The sequence below is a fragment of the Eupeodes corollae genome, chromosome 2 (genome assembly GCF_945859685.1).
Source record: "Eupeodes corollae chromosome 2, idEupCoro1.1, whole genome shotgun sequence".
Lineage (NCBI taxonomy): Eukaryota > Metazoa > Arthropoda > Insecta > Diptera > Syrphidae > Eupeodes > Eupeodes corollae.
In genome coordinates, this window is record NC_079148.1 from 89,477,498 (window position 1) to 89,492,969 (window position 15,472).

At 34.0% G+C, this 15,472-nt stretch overlaps 1 protein-coding gene across 5 annotated transcripts in view; it reads left to right on the top strand.

The window, feature by feature from the left end:
• Positions 1 to 13,520: 13,520 nt before the first annotated feature.
• LOC129947840 (PDF receptor) overlaps positions 13,521 to 15,472 on the top strand; it is an 81,459-nt gene continuing 79,507 nt past the window's right edge. For 2 of the 5 annotated variants that reach the window (XM_056058570.1, XM_056058572.1), the window contains exon 1: positions 13,521 to 14,087. The gene's annotated coding sequence lies outside the window, so the exon portion shown is untranslated. The remainder of the gene's footprint in view (positions 14,088 to 15,472) is intronic. The other 3 variants (XM_056058568.1, XM_056058569.1, XM_056058571.1) reach the window with 3 other exon arrangements.

A 15,472-nucleotide genomic window follows, 5' to 3' on the forward strand; every position in this document is an offset into this window, starting at 1 on the left:
CTCGCTCCCGTGAATCTCTCTTCTTCGCGACACCAACGCCAATAATGCGGAATGTGGTCAGCTTAAAAGTTTCTGCTGATGAGAGTTCTATGGTTTTTATATACAAAGCTATGGCGGCAATAGCAAGCCAGGTTTTTGTTTAGATTTAACATTAATTCCAACTCATTGCGACCAAGGTGAACGAAAATAAATAAAAAATGACTGCAGGTTTTATATACAAAGGTGTAAGAAAATACAGCTGTTCCAAATAAAAGGGAATGCTAAACTAAGTTTTGAATTGGTCAAATCTTTTAATTTTTTACCACCTCCTTTGTATATGAAAACCATAGTACTCTCATGGTGGAAGTCAAATAGGGCGGCATCTGGATATTTTTGTGGAACGTCTAGTAGAGAAATTCATGGAGAAATCCATTTACAGCCGGGAGTCTTACGAATATGATCATTCGAAATAGACCAAAATAGGGAAAGACTATATAGTGAATTAACAAAAGTCTGAGTGAGTAAGGAAAACACATTCGTTTCAAGCCATATTTATATAACAACGTACCTGCAATATTGACACCTCTTTACGATACGTTGCATGGAATCCACACATTGTCAATTTGGTTAAGATCGAAGGAATGAGATGGCCAGAGTACCCCATCACAGATGATCGGGAACGCAAGCACTCGACAATTTTGAAGAGTGCTTGAGATCGTTATCTTGCTGGAAATGACATTTAGGAGTAAATTATCCCCAAGCATACTGAAGAATTGCCTCTTTCAAAATATCACGATGTCATGAGCAGTGTGTAACGAGTTTATTCTCTGTTGAGGTCATTGCTGGCACACAAAATATCCCTCGCTAGCTCAGGAGTGGATCCTTTGACCTCCTCGTTATCAAAAAAAATATGCCAGGCTTTGCATCTAGCTGTCAATGATGCGCGAGATAAAACTTTACCCACCCTACCTGGTTGTTTCCTCGCTAAACAACCCCTTTAAAAAACAACGTTCCTCTTCATCCGCCCTTCTACCTCGATTTCCTCATCGCCTCATCTTCCCCTTTCTAATGAAAAATCTAGAGATTCATATTTTCGTATCTAACGTATGACAAATTTTATTACCAATTTCATTTTAAAAAAAAAATATCTCACATTTAACTTAACTTTTTTAAAATAATTAAAATTTGAAAGTAAAAATATTTAAGTAAAATTTGAAAGCTTAGGTAAAAAAAATGTAGGGTATATTTATTTATAGACCAGCACTATTATATTTTACGGAAGTAATGGGCAATATTTATATTTAAAATTGTCTCAATACGACTAGTTAAACAAATTATCACTCACCCCAAAATATCGATGTAGTGGCCACTCCCTCGATGAATCGTGGTTCGATGTGGCGATCTTTAGTACGCCTTGTTTTTTGAATTTTTATTTGAAAAAATATATAAATATTACCATTTCACCCAAAAGAAATATAATTTGCACTATGATCTACACTTATATATATATATATGTATATGAATATATATATATACGTATAAGGTAGGTATGTATATACACCACTTTCTTACTTTATCAAAATTACTTTTTCAATTTGAATGTTAAACAAAAAAAATTGTTAAATTATCACTGTACAAAAAAATTTAAATTGAACGATAAAAAGATTAAAGTTGTTTAAATTTTTGAATTTAAAAGAGTAAAAAAAAGGCACTTTTATAATTGCATATATGTATTATGACGGTACGGTTTTCCTTTGTTTTTTGGTTGATTGGCGAGACGATTAAGGTTTTTTTCTGGGATTTCCCGCACATTAATTTCCTGTTTCTGTTTCCTTTAAAAACACAGATTTGAGGCCGTGAAAAGAGAATTTTTTTACGGCCTAAATGCACAAACAAAATGCTTTTTAATTGTCTATTTTCACTTGAAATTTATTTAATTGAAGCTTACCTCAGTAACCAATTTGTAGACGTATATATATATATATGTATATACATATAAAAATATATCTTTCTTTAAAGTTTTATATTATAAGAAGGTACATCCTATCTCGATGTGACCAAAATCAGCGCTGGCGGTTATATCTTAACAAAAAAAAAACTATAAAAAAAAACTGATTTATAACATATTTGCCTTATTGAAAACCTACTTACGAATTGAGATAATGCTCGAACTAGGTTCCTTGAGCGGTCGGTTGGCGGTACCTTCTTCAAATTCTTCTAAGCTTCCTTATTCAAGGGTAGATAATTTTGAAAAGAAGGTACTTGCCGACGGCATTTACTCAAGAACCCTAGCTCTACCTATCTCACTAACACAACCTAACCAGGATTTTCCAGCCTTTGTTTCGTTTCACACCCACTAGATTACGCATTATTACATTAATGTTATAACGCAATTATTAATCTTTTTATGTGGGTGTGAACATTGGTGGGTGTGATTTACGCACTTGTTGCAAACGTCTTTTGGGTGCGAGTCGGATTCATATATGTCATGACACCGATCGCATCCTAATTGTGTCACGCAACAGAGGTGAGTTTCTCCACCTTCGCAACATTCCCTCTAAACATTCTCACATTATGGTAACTTGCTGACAATCACTCAATTTGAGATTCGTATGTCAGCCATAACTTTTTCTGCCCAGAAGGAGAATCGTTAGTCACTCAGCTTACCCCTGTAGAGGGTGAGCGAGGTGGCATTGCTGTACTTTTTCGTAATATAAACAACTGCAGTAGCAGTTGAGTCGTCGTCGTCGGTCTTGTCCTAGTTGGTGGTTTTTTTTTTTGTTTGTTTTGTTTACTTTTATTTTGAATTTCTTTTATTTGCATTTAATAATTTTTAACTGTCTAAACACAGCCCATTCGGTTACAGGGCTTCGCATTTTCCATATAAAACTTATATGGAATATGCGAACTGAACCCACCATTCTTTTTCGCGCGGCCGGGTAGTGCATTGTGATAAGTGATTGAAGTGAAATTCAAAATTGCCGGAATAGGTTCGGCTTAGGCGAAGATTTTTTTATCTAAGTGTTTTTTTGTGATAAAAAGCCTTTGTCAAGGAAAAAAATCCAAAATAAATAAATAGTGTGAACAAAATAAAAAAAGTGTTAACGGTAAAAAAAACAGGAATTCGCAATTTGCTTGTCGGTTGTTTTTAATATTGTGCGACGAAGACAACCATACTAGCCGCGAGTGAGATGCCAAAAAAAAACATCCGCTACATTAGGTAAACGTAAACATGTTGCTAAAATCCAAGAAAAACAGAGGTCGTTCACCTCAAACATCTGTTGCTATTTGTGGCAAAAAAAATATTCTTGTTGTTAATCGCGATGCGTGTTGTTTTGCCGACGGGGTTTTAAAATTGAAAATTTTCTTCGGAGTTTCTTAATAAAAAAAAATCGTGTCAAGGTTAATTAATTTTACAAATTAATTTGGATTAATTTTTCAAAATGTTCGAGCTTTTTTGTGTGTCAGCTGCTGTGTTAAACGTGGGGCGCGAACCCACTTATCAAAACAATAGGATGTCGTCAGATAAGTTAAAAAAAATGTATTTATTTTGTTGAAACGATACTTTGTGTTCTTTTTTTTTTCTTTTTGCTTCAGTTGTCCGGTTATTGACGAATGTCTTTGGCATGGAAAATGCCTAGAGTTTTACCAGATCGGGATTCTAGCTCATACATGCAGTTGCCCACCACCTTTTTTACACGGGATTTTAAAAATTTTGGAAGCAATTTGGCATTGATTCCTTGAGCAAAATTACTCTGGGCGAAGTTCCTATGGAATACCTCTTGACCTTCACGGTAAGTGACATTTTTAGATCTTTTATTATAAGTGTTTCTCGACTTAACGTATGCCCTGTCCAAATTCTCCGACAACGTCTGTCTTGCGAGTGTCAAATTAAGTGTGCGCGGTTTGACCAACATTTCGGGATCGTGCAATGCGTTTAGTTTTCTAAGTAAAGCATAAGTTGAACCGTGGTTTATCATGTTTTGTCCAAACATGGCGAAATATGGTTGACAATTTAGCGAGTCGTGCATGTCGGATCGCAACGCACATGCTATACTGGACAAATGAAGGTCCCAGTCATTTTGCTGCTTTGAAATTAAAATTCTCAACTTGCTAAGAAAACTGCGATTGACCCGCTCCGAAATGTTGGCTTGAGGCGAATATACTGCCGTTCGCACATGCTTAACGCCGTAGTTATCCAAAAAGATTTTGAAATCTTTGGACACAAATTGACGACCGTTGTCGGAGTGGATTTGTTCAGGGGTCCCGAAAGTATGGAAAATCTCTGATTCAAGATATTGAATCACACGGTTTGACGTAGCTTTTGGTAAGGCTTTGAAAAACATGAACTTTGTAAAATGGTCAACCACAATGAAAACGTAAATGTTTCCTCGCTTTGTACGCGGATACGGGCCAAGGAAATCAACGTAGAGTCGTTGCATGGGCCTTTCTGTTTTTGTTTGGTTGACTATCGGTGGGCGAAGAATTTTGTTTGGCGCTTTAACCATTTTACAAATTTCACAGTTTTTCACGTAAGTCTTAATGTCGTTAATCATTTTTGGCCAGTAATATCTGGATAGTACGCGGACATACGTCTTGTCAAAGCCACTATGGCAACTTAGTTTGGTATTGTGACACATTTCGATACACTTTTGTGTTAGACTATCGGGAAGCCATAAGCGCCAAAGGGAATCTTCTTCGTCTACGCTTCCGGTTCTGAATCTAACTCTTCGGTAAATATATTTTTCGGAAACGACAAGGTCTGGGAGATTTGCTTGGTTTTGGACAATGTTCTCTCTCAAGCGAGTATATTGTTCCGAATCAAACTCAGTCGAATTTAAATCGATATCATCGCATATCGTTATCGAAGAACCTCCACAAATCGCATTATCTACATCAATATCCCCTGTCGCGATTTCCTCCATGTTCATCCTCGACAGACAATCTGGTACTACGTTCAAGGATCCTTTTCGATGTTCAATCGAGAAGTCGTACCCTTGGAGTTCTAGGCTCCATCTGGCTAGTCTCCCAGCCAACTCCTTCATTGACATGAGCCATTTAAGGCTCGAATGGTCTGTAATGATTGTAAAGGGCAATCCGTCGACATAAGGCCGAAATTTTCGCACGCTTAGTACGGCTGCGAGGCATTCTTGTTCCGTGACCGTATAATTTTTCTGCGATTTGTTGAGTTTCTTCGACATAAATGCAATAGGCTTCTCATTACCGTTCTCATCCACTTGAAAGAGAACACCGCCTACTCCTTCAGACGAAGCATCGCATTGAATGATAAAAGGTTTTGAAAAGTTAGGTTCAGCTAATACTGGAGCTGAAGAAAGGGCTGATTTAAGTCTCTCAAAAGCTTCGAGTGCTTCGGGGGTGAATTCGAATTTAGCCTTCTTTTGAAGGCAGTTGGTTAAAGGAGCAGCTACGTCGGCATAGTTACGAATAAATCTCCTGTACCAACCTGTCATGCCTAGAAACCTTCTTACTTGCCTAACGGTGGTTGGAATCGGAAAATCAACCATAGCCTCTATTTTATCCGGATTGGTTTTCAGGTTTCCCTGGCCTACAATAAAACCTAGGAATTTTATTTCCTTCATGCAGAATTTGCTTTTCTCGAGATTAATTGTTAAATTTGCTCGACGAAGGCAGGCTGCCACTTCTTTAAGGATTCGTAAATGTGACTCGAAATCCGAAGTGCAAATCAGTAAGTCATCTAAATAGACAAACACGTTATCTCGAAGATGACTAGGAATAACTTGATCCATTACTCTACACAGCGTTTGTCCAGCATTACTCAAACCGAATGGCATTACCTTAAACTGATAGAGTGGTCTACCAGGTATAGTGAAGGCTGTTTTCTCTCGCGATTTTTCGTGCAAAGGAATTTGCCAATACGCGTCCTTTAAGTCTATCCCCGAGATAAAGTGAGTGTCCTTTATCCGACTTAACAGACCTTCAACATGAGGCAACGGATACGCATCTTTAACCGTGACCGAGTTGACTTTTCGGAAGTCTAAACAAAGACGGACTTTACCTGGTTTTCTCACCAGCACAACGGGACAACTCCATGGAGAATTACTGACTTCTATAACTCCTAGCTCCAACATGCGATCTAACTCTTTATAGACCTCGCCTTGCCGAACCGGAGATAACGGGTAATGCCTAGATTTTATCGGAGCGGCGTTCCCTGTATCGACGATGTGACAACCGAGGTCCGTTTTTCCTAGTCCAAGGACAACAAAATTTGGAAACTGTCTTTTAACACTTTCTAATTGAAAAGACTCTTCAGATGAAAGTTTCAATAATTCAGTGTCATCTTTAAAATCTTCTTCTTTATCAAAATCTATTTTTAACTCACTTATTTGAGGTAACAATTGGAAGCTACGCCAAAAATTCATGCCAAGATATACTTTTTGTGTCAAGTTTGGTATGATATAAAATGTAATTTTTTTCGAAATGCCATTATATTTTGTGTCTATCTCGCAATATCCAACTATATCATGAGATTTACCATCAGCCGTACGTACTATATTTTTGTAGGGTAGTATTTCAACCCCTAGCTTTCGGACTAACTCCCAACACCCATCACCTAAGACTGAAATAGATGCTCCACTATCAAGCAGTCCAAACACTGACTCATTATTCAAAAAAATATTGGCATACATACGACCATCCGTATCCGAAGATATTATCGTTTCGATTATTTGTTTTCGAAACTTTTTTCGATTTCGAAAACGGCAACGAGCTTTTTGAATTTTTAAACTGGTTGTTCTATTGTTATTGCCGAAAATTCGAGATCGAACTTTTTCGTAATTAAGTTTTCGCTCGTGAAGAGACTTAAGATTGTGTGATTCTATCGGATGAAACTGATCAACATCAACGTTGGACTTTTCCCTTTTTAAAATTCGTTTTGGGATTGAACTGTTATCAGCTTCATCGGAGGAATACGTTAGGTTTTTAGTTTTTAGTTTTGAGAGTGGTTCGTCAGATTCCTTGAGGAACGAACCTCCCCACTCCTCGTTTCGTCCCTCGGGAAGTTTCCCGCTTGATGTTTACCACATTGCACCGTGGTGACACCCTTAGCACCACAAAGGAAACAAAATAAATTTCTGATTGCCGATGGGCAAAAGTGATAGGCATGTCCTTTCTGATCACAATTCCAACATATATAATTTGCGGTTGAAACTGGCTTTCTGGCAGAATACATGGCTGCGACTTCATGTTTTTCCAATTCTGTATCGGAAGTATCGTTTTCGACCGCGATCTCACTAACGGTTCGATGACCGACGGCTCTTTTATTCAAAAATCGTTCAGCCTCGCGAGCTTTTTGTCGAAGCTGCTCTAAGTTCTTCGCCTCAGCCGACAACAAAATCTCTCCTAGCTTCTCCTTAGTATTGCCCCTAATGATTTCAATCAACTTTTTATCGCTAAATGGTTCTTTAAGACGATCGTTTAAGCTTGAAACCGAAACATAAAAATCATCAAAAGATTCTTTCGGTCCCTGCTTTCGACACATGAGTCTCATATAAATATCAATTTCTGACTCCAATTTGCCGAATTCCTTTTTCATTGCTTCCTTTATTAAAGATAAGTCCGCGTTCGGATTTTTCTTCACAAAACGCCAAAACCACTTATTTGCCCTACCGTCAAGCAAAATATGGAAGTTTGCTGCGATTTGTTCTTCGCTATAAGGTGAACATGACTGCATTCTTCCTATCTTCAAAAGAAAGTCAGATACATTTTCGGAACCATCATATTTGATGTTCCAACGATCCAATCTACATGGACCTGAAGCACTGAACGTAGTGGAAGCGCTTGAGCTTCTTGGTGGAACAGCTTGGGTCATGGAAGAGCTATGTCTTTCGACTTGAGGAGGGTTGATTGTTTGTTGCGAAGGCAAACGCAAATCTTCCAATTTTTGCAGCACATTTCCCATAAAAATGTCCATTTGCTGGAAAATCCTAACTTGGTTCTGAACCATGCTTCTCTCTATTCTAGTAAGTAATTCTTCTTTTCGACCAACATCATTTTCAGCGCGATCTGCTGGCTCTCTATCACCGCCCTCAACTATATAGCTTGGGTCATTTTCCACACCTTGGGGATCTTCTTGATCCGCCATGTTGGATGTTGAATTGGAAATAACTGATTCTAATTCTTCTGAAAAGCTAAAAGAATGGTTCAAGTTAAACCTATCTACCGTGTTACGAAACCTTTGGAAAAATTCTTCAAATGTTGCTTCGTTGTGAGCGTTTATAATTTCTATGTCGTCGTAAATAGAAACTCGGCGACTCCTGCTCATACTTGGTTCGAGTCAGTGAACCAACCTACTATTTTCTATCACCTATCGGTAAGCTTCAAAAGAAAAATTTCGATAGGAAAACAACAAATTATTCGTCAGGAAACTATTGTTTTTGAAATTTACTTTTGCAACTTGCAAATTATTTTCTGCACCACCAAAAAAAAAACGTTGGGATTTGCCAACTTGAAAAACCAAAGCTTGAAGAACAAAACCAAAAAAAAACCAAATCAAATAATATATACAAATTTAAAGCTGCAATTCAAAATTAGGTTAAAAAAAAATGTAATAAAAAAAAAACGTTTTAATAAAATAAAAGAAAATGTTTGTAAAACAAACTGTTAAATAAAATATAATTCAATAAAAAAATTATAAAGAAAATAAAAGCGTATATATATCTAATTGAAACTTTATTTTATAAAATAATGTTTTTTTTAAAAAAAATAATCGGAGTATTCAAATCCTTAGTATCTCAAAGAAAAATTAGTTTGGATTGTAAATTTTCATAAAAGTCAAAAAGGGAAGACAAGGTATGAATCCGGAAACGAGATACAATTACCGAGGATTAAAAGGGACGTTATTTGAGTCGACAAAAATATGTGTATGTATGTATATCAATAAAATAAAATAAACTAGTGTTTGCTATTGTTTTTTTTTTTTTTTTTTTTTTTTTTTTTTATGTATGAAGATTAATATATCGTCTTCTAAGTTTCCAGGACACTACATGACGAGCATCATCGATGAGGACTCTGGAGATTCTCAGAAAACTAAAAATTGAAAATTTGAAATGTTTAAAGGACCATCCAAGACACCGCTAGCATCAAGGGGTCTCCTTAATTTCTGGTTGTATAGAAAAGGGTATATCATAACCACCTGCAATTTGGGTATCTTTTCTTCAGACGCCCAAAGACTAGGCTTTTATGATTCCTTTGTACAAATAAATACTTTTATATCAATTTCAACCTCTTTGTTGCAACACGGTACCGGGTAACTGACCTTAGTAACCGGGACTCACAAAGATGTTGAAATCAAATTTTGTTTAGTAAAAAATATATAAAAAAATAAAAAAATTTTAAATGTTTTGACAAAAAAAATTAATTTTCGACTCATAAATCAAAACGAAACATTGTTAGTCTCACCATCTTCCGATAGTGAAACCGACACGTTGGGCGCCATTTTTGTAACGAGTTTATTCTCTGTTGAGGTCATTGCTGGCACACAAAATATCCCTCGCTAGCTCAGGAGTGGATCCTTTGACCTCCTCGTTATCAAAAAAAATATGCCAGGCTTTGCATCTAGCTGTCAATGATGCGCGAGATAAAACTTTACCCACCCTACCTGGTTGTTTCCTCGCTAAACAACCCCTTTAAAAAACAACGTTCCTCTTCATCCGCCCTTCTACCTCGATTTCCTCATCGCCTCATCTTCCCCTTTCTAATGAAAAATCTAGAGATTCATATTTTCGTATCTAACGTATGACAAATTTTATTACCAATTTCATTTTAAAAAAAAAATATCTCACATTTAACTTAACTTTTTTAAAATAATTAAAATTTGAAAGTAAAAATATTTAAGTAAAATTTGAAAGCTTAGGTAAAAAAAAATGTAGGGTATATTTATTTATAGACCAGCACTATTATATTTTACGGAAGTAATGGGCAATATTTATATTTAAAATTGTCTCAATACGACTAGTTAAACAAATTATCACTCACCCCAAAATATCGATGTAGTGGCCACTCCCTCGATGAATCGTGGTTCGATGTGGCGATCTTTAGTACGCCTTGTTTTTTGAATTTTTATTTGAAAAAATATATAAATATTACCATTTCACCCAAAAGAAATATAATTTGCACTATGATCTACACTTATATATATATATATGTATATGAATATATATATATACGTATAAGGTAGGTATGTATATACACCACTTTCTTACTTTATCAAAATTACTTTTTCAATTTGAATGTTAAACAAAAAAAATTGTTAAATTATCACTGTACAAAAAAATTTAAATTGAACGATAAAAAGATTAAAGTTGTTTAAATTTTTGAATTTAAAAGAGTAAAAAAAAGGCACTTTTATAATTGCATATATGTATTATGACGGTACGGTTTTCCTTTGTTTTTTGGTTGATTGGCGAGACGATTAAGGTTTTTTTCTGGGATTTCCCGCACATTAATTTCCTGTTTCTGTTTCCTTTAAAAACACAGATTTGAGGCCGTGAAAAGAGAATTTTTTTACGGCCTAAATGCACAAACAAAATGCTTTTTAATTGTCTATTTTCACTTGAAATTTATTTAATTGAAGCTTACCTCAGTAACCAATTTGTAGACGTATATATATATATATGTATATACATATAAAAATATATCTTTCTTTAAAGTTTTATATTATAAGAAGGTACATCCTATCTCGATGTGACCAAAATCAGCGCTGGCGGTTATATCTTAACAAAAAAAAAACTATAAAAAAAAACTGATTTATAACATATTTGCCTTATTGAAAACCTACTTACGAATTGAGATAATGCTCGAACTAGGTTCCTTGAGCGGTCGGTTGGCGGTACCTTCTTCAAATTCTTCTAAGCTTCCTTATTCAAGGGTAGATAATTTTGAAAAGAAGGTACTTGCCGACGGCATTTACTCAAGAACCCTAGCTCTACCTATCTCACTAACACAACCTAACCAGGATTTTCCAGCCTTTGTTTCGTTTCACACCCACTAGATTACGCATTATTACATTAATGTTATAACGCAATTATTAATCTTTTTATGTGGGTGTGAACATTGGTGGGTGTGATTTACGCACTTGTTGCAAACGTCTTTTGGGTGCGAGTCGGATTCATATATGTCATGACACCGATCGCATCCTAATTGTGTCACGCAACAGAGGTGAGTTTCTCCACCTTCGCAACATTCCCTCTAAACATTCTCACATTATGGTAACTTGCTGACAATCACTCAATTTGAGATTCGTATGTCAGCCATAACTTTTTCTGCCCAGAAGGAGAATCGTTAGTCACTCAGCTTACCCCTGTAGAGGGTGAGCGAGGTGGCATTGCTGTACTTTTTCGTAATATAAACAACTGCAGTAGCAGTTGAGTCGTCGTCGTCGGTCTTGTCCTAGTTGGTGGTTTTTTTTTTTGTTTGTTTTGTTTACTTTTATTTTGAATTTCTTTTATTTGCATTTAATAATTTTTAACTGTCTAAACACAGCCCATTCGGTTACAAGTGCGTTGTCAGTCAGGCCAGAGGTATTGGGTTCGATCCCTGCCTATGTCATCTAAAGTTTTTTCACGGGTACTTGAAGAAATCGACAAATTTTTATCATGAAAAGTGCTTTCTCAAATTATCGTTCAGAATCGACTTGAAAATGTAGGTCCCCTCCATTCCTGACAACAGTACTCGCACACAGGAATGGTTGAGAGTTTTCAGTCACTTGGCCCTAGTTCTCAACGGACTGTTGCGCCACCCGATTTATTTTTTGTAATCCTTTGTCAAGACATCGTGAATTTATAAGTTCGTCTAATACCAGACCAAGGAAAGCAACCCCGCACAATTATGCTACCGAGTTTCGACGTTCGTACGCACGCACTTTCGGAAAGCTTTTTTACGTCGTCTATATCGTAAGAACCAATGTCGACTTCTAATAAATGTTGTTCTACAGAAAGATGCAGAAAGGACGTTCCAAAAACTGATAGGTTGTTTTTTTTACTATGACAATTTAAAAAAAGTGAACATTTCAGTTAACCCAAAATATCTTACGAACCAATAATGGCAGCCACTTGAATTTTTTTGAAAAATAACCTAGTAACGTTTTTTTTACAAGAAATGAAAATATTACTAAGACTTGGTAAAAATTGATGGTCGATTCTCTATATCTCGTGAATAAATAAAGTTACTGACTCAAAACAAAGTTTATTTCAAATGAAATCTGATAAATTTGCTTCATATCAAACTTTTCTAAAAAAAACTATAGGGTTTTTAAAATTTGCGCTGGTAGAGTTTGGCGACCCGTGTCGTGTTGTTCTATTGACATCTATCAAATCTTTTGTTTATTATTTAGTTCTTTATGCCAAATCTAATTTAAACCTATCATTTCTTACTCCTCTTATTTTACTACTTTTCCACAAACAATTTACAGTAAAAATGCATCAATTTATTGTATACTTAGTTATTAAATTTGAAAAAGTGTATTAGTAATTTTCGAATTTTTATGCGTAGTCTTTAAAATTGAAACATCCTCTTGGAATCTTGAAACCAAAGTTATGATAATTTTTTCTTATTTTTCTATGCCAATTTCGGAAAATACAAAATTGAAAAACAAAAAGACACTTTATTCAAAACATGATTTTTATAACGGGGTAATGAATTATCGTCCTTGAAGAGATGTTTATTTTCGAATTTTTATGTTGTGGAAATGACAAAATTTTCAAAAATATTTCAATCATTCAAATTGAATGATCATCATTTCCTCTGAACTGTGAATTTAAAAATATTTTCAACGCTTCTGATGTTTGATGTATAACACAAGATGAATATTCCCATAGGAATTAAGATAAAAATAAAAATACTTTCATTGGTTTTTTGTATATCAACCTATATACTAATTTTTCACTTGCAGTTTTTGAAATCAATTTAGATAAACCAAAACCAAAAATGTATGCAAAAAAGAAGTAAAAATAGCACAATTTAAAATGTTTTTAAACTTTTGTTTATTCTGAGAATAATTAAAAAACCATTAAATCGCAGGAAGATTATGATGAAAACGCAGTTTTTTTAAACAAAGAACATTTCTGTCGGACTGCGAGTAGGTGTGTATTTGGAGGATATGTGTTTTTCAAGAAACCGCAGTATATTTGGAATTAAAAGTGCTCTTCAGAAAGGATACTATACAATAAATTGTTATTTATGTGTATTTTGAAATTCATCCGGTACCTATCTAAATATTTTCTGTTCAATTGAAAAGAACAACAAGAACGTTGGCAACAACGGATATAATCCACATAATTTACACCTGCAGTTCTCAATTAAAAAATATACATTCTGAAAGCTTTTTCATAGATACACTTCTTCTTCAGTCCGTATAGATCTTCCCTGCATGCTTTGCCTCACTCCAGCCAACACCGTGGCCCAACTGTATCTACCACCCACTAAAAAAGCTTAACTGGCAAATTAATCTGATTTTGAACATAGTAGCATGTTGGAGGCAGGAACTCTGTGTTTATCCATCTGAATCCGATATTAGTTTAGATTCGACCAGCATCTTATAAGCATCGCACTACGCGCTAATGGGCCCGGGTCAATTCAATTGAACTGTGTTTATTATTTGTTTATTATTTTGCATTTCTTTTTTAAAAATATCATACAAATTGTTGAAATGCAAATTGACTTTAAGAATAAAAGTTCGAATCGGTTGAGGTGAAAATAAATTTTAAAAATTAAATGAAAACACTTGCATAAAGTCCAAGAATCCTTTACTTGATGATACGGATCTGTAAATGTGTTGGACAGTGCATTGTTTACATAAATAACTAGTGTGTCCTTGCCAGTGTTGCCGTTTGTCTGAGTTTCGCTTTAATCGCACATTTGAATCCTACACAAAAAATTGCTATATTTCTAAATTAAGCCAAAAAAATATAATTTGATTTTACTTTAGTAGGTAAAAATCTATACATAGTTAAAATTTTGCCATTTTTTAAATTTTAAATTTCCTCTATTTTGAAATCAAACTGTGTTTCCCGAAAAATTAGATGCGGAAAGCAACAAAGTGGTTTCCTTGAATGGACTTACTCCATAAAAAGGTGAGAGCAAATAAATGTACCAAATAAATAATAATCAGGATTTAATTTTTTGTTTAGTAATTTAAATAAAAATAATCATTGAATCCGTTTTATTATACTTTAAACAAATAATGACTTAGCTGTCATTGTTATTTTATAAATTTTTGAACTTAAAAACATTTGTCGTTTGATTATTTAATTTTCAAAACTTAAGAACAACATTTTGGTGCCTCTTAGGGGTAAGGTATACGTATCGATATTTCAAAAATAATATTCTGTCAAATTATCCAGCAGTTCCAATACACCCCCCCTCCCCTCCCTCACAAACAATTCAGCCCTAAAATTCACACTTCTAGGAGCTTAGTACTATCAAATATAGATATTGTTCTCATTTTGATATAAACCTTTAGGGCCAATGTGCACTGCTATCTCCTCTTCAATCCTTCTGTATTTTCCCAAAGCTCGCTCTGTATTTAATGTTTAAACATGTAAAGGTTGTTTATATAAAAAAAAATGACTGTTAATTATAAAACAAACAAAAATTAAATTAAAAGTGATTATACAATTTAAATTATTTTATGAAATTACTGGAATACATACATTTTTTTATTAAACACAAATTGATTCGAAGAAAAAACATTTTCTTATAATTTTGTAATCTGTTTTTTTTAGTTCATTTAAGAACTTCCAATATTTTCAATTTTATTTTATTCTGTTAATTCGTGTTCCATATATTATTTTTTTTTTGCATTAAATTTTAATTTTAAACTGTTATTATTGATTATTTTGTTAAGTTTCTTAAATTTTCTATTTAATTCAAGGTATGTTTATCATGTTTTAAACAAAATGATTTTTGATTTATTTTAAATATATGCTGATTTGATTTTCTTTTATCATATTTTAAATTTAATTAACATAACTCTTTTTATTCAAAAATTTACTGTTTTTTTAAAGTGTCTTCTTTTGATTAATATTTTGATTAATATTTCATGTTATAAAGTATTTTGTTTGGTTTTATTTTATTTTAATTTATTAATTTTATATTATTAATAGTGTTTTAATATATTTCAATTAATTTCATAATATTTTATTTTGAATTATTTATTCTTAACTTCCCATATTGTAATGGGTGCAATTTGTTAAATTTAAAAGACGAAAAAAAAAGATTTATAGAAAGATGTTTGTGCGTGCGTCCGTATGTTCGCGGTGTTTTTTCGTCGTCCATAGCTCACGAACCAGAAGAGGTATCGACTTCAAATAAATTTTGTTATACAGAAAATAAGGCAGAAAGATGCATAAAGGCTCTCAAAAAAATTGAGTGGGCGTTTTTTTACTATTTTGGTTAACCTTTAATATCTTACCAACCAAAACGCTAGAGACTTGTATTAAATTTTACATAATATATT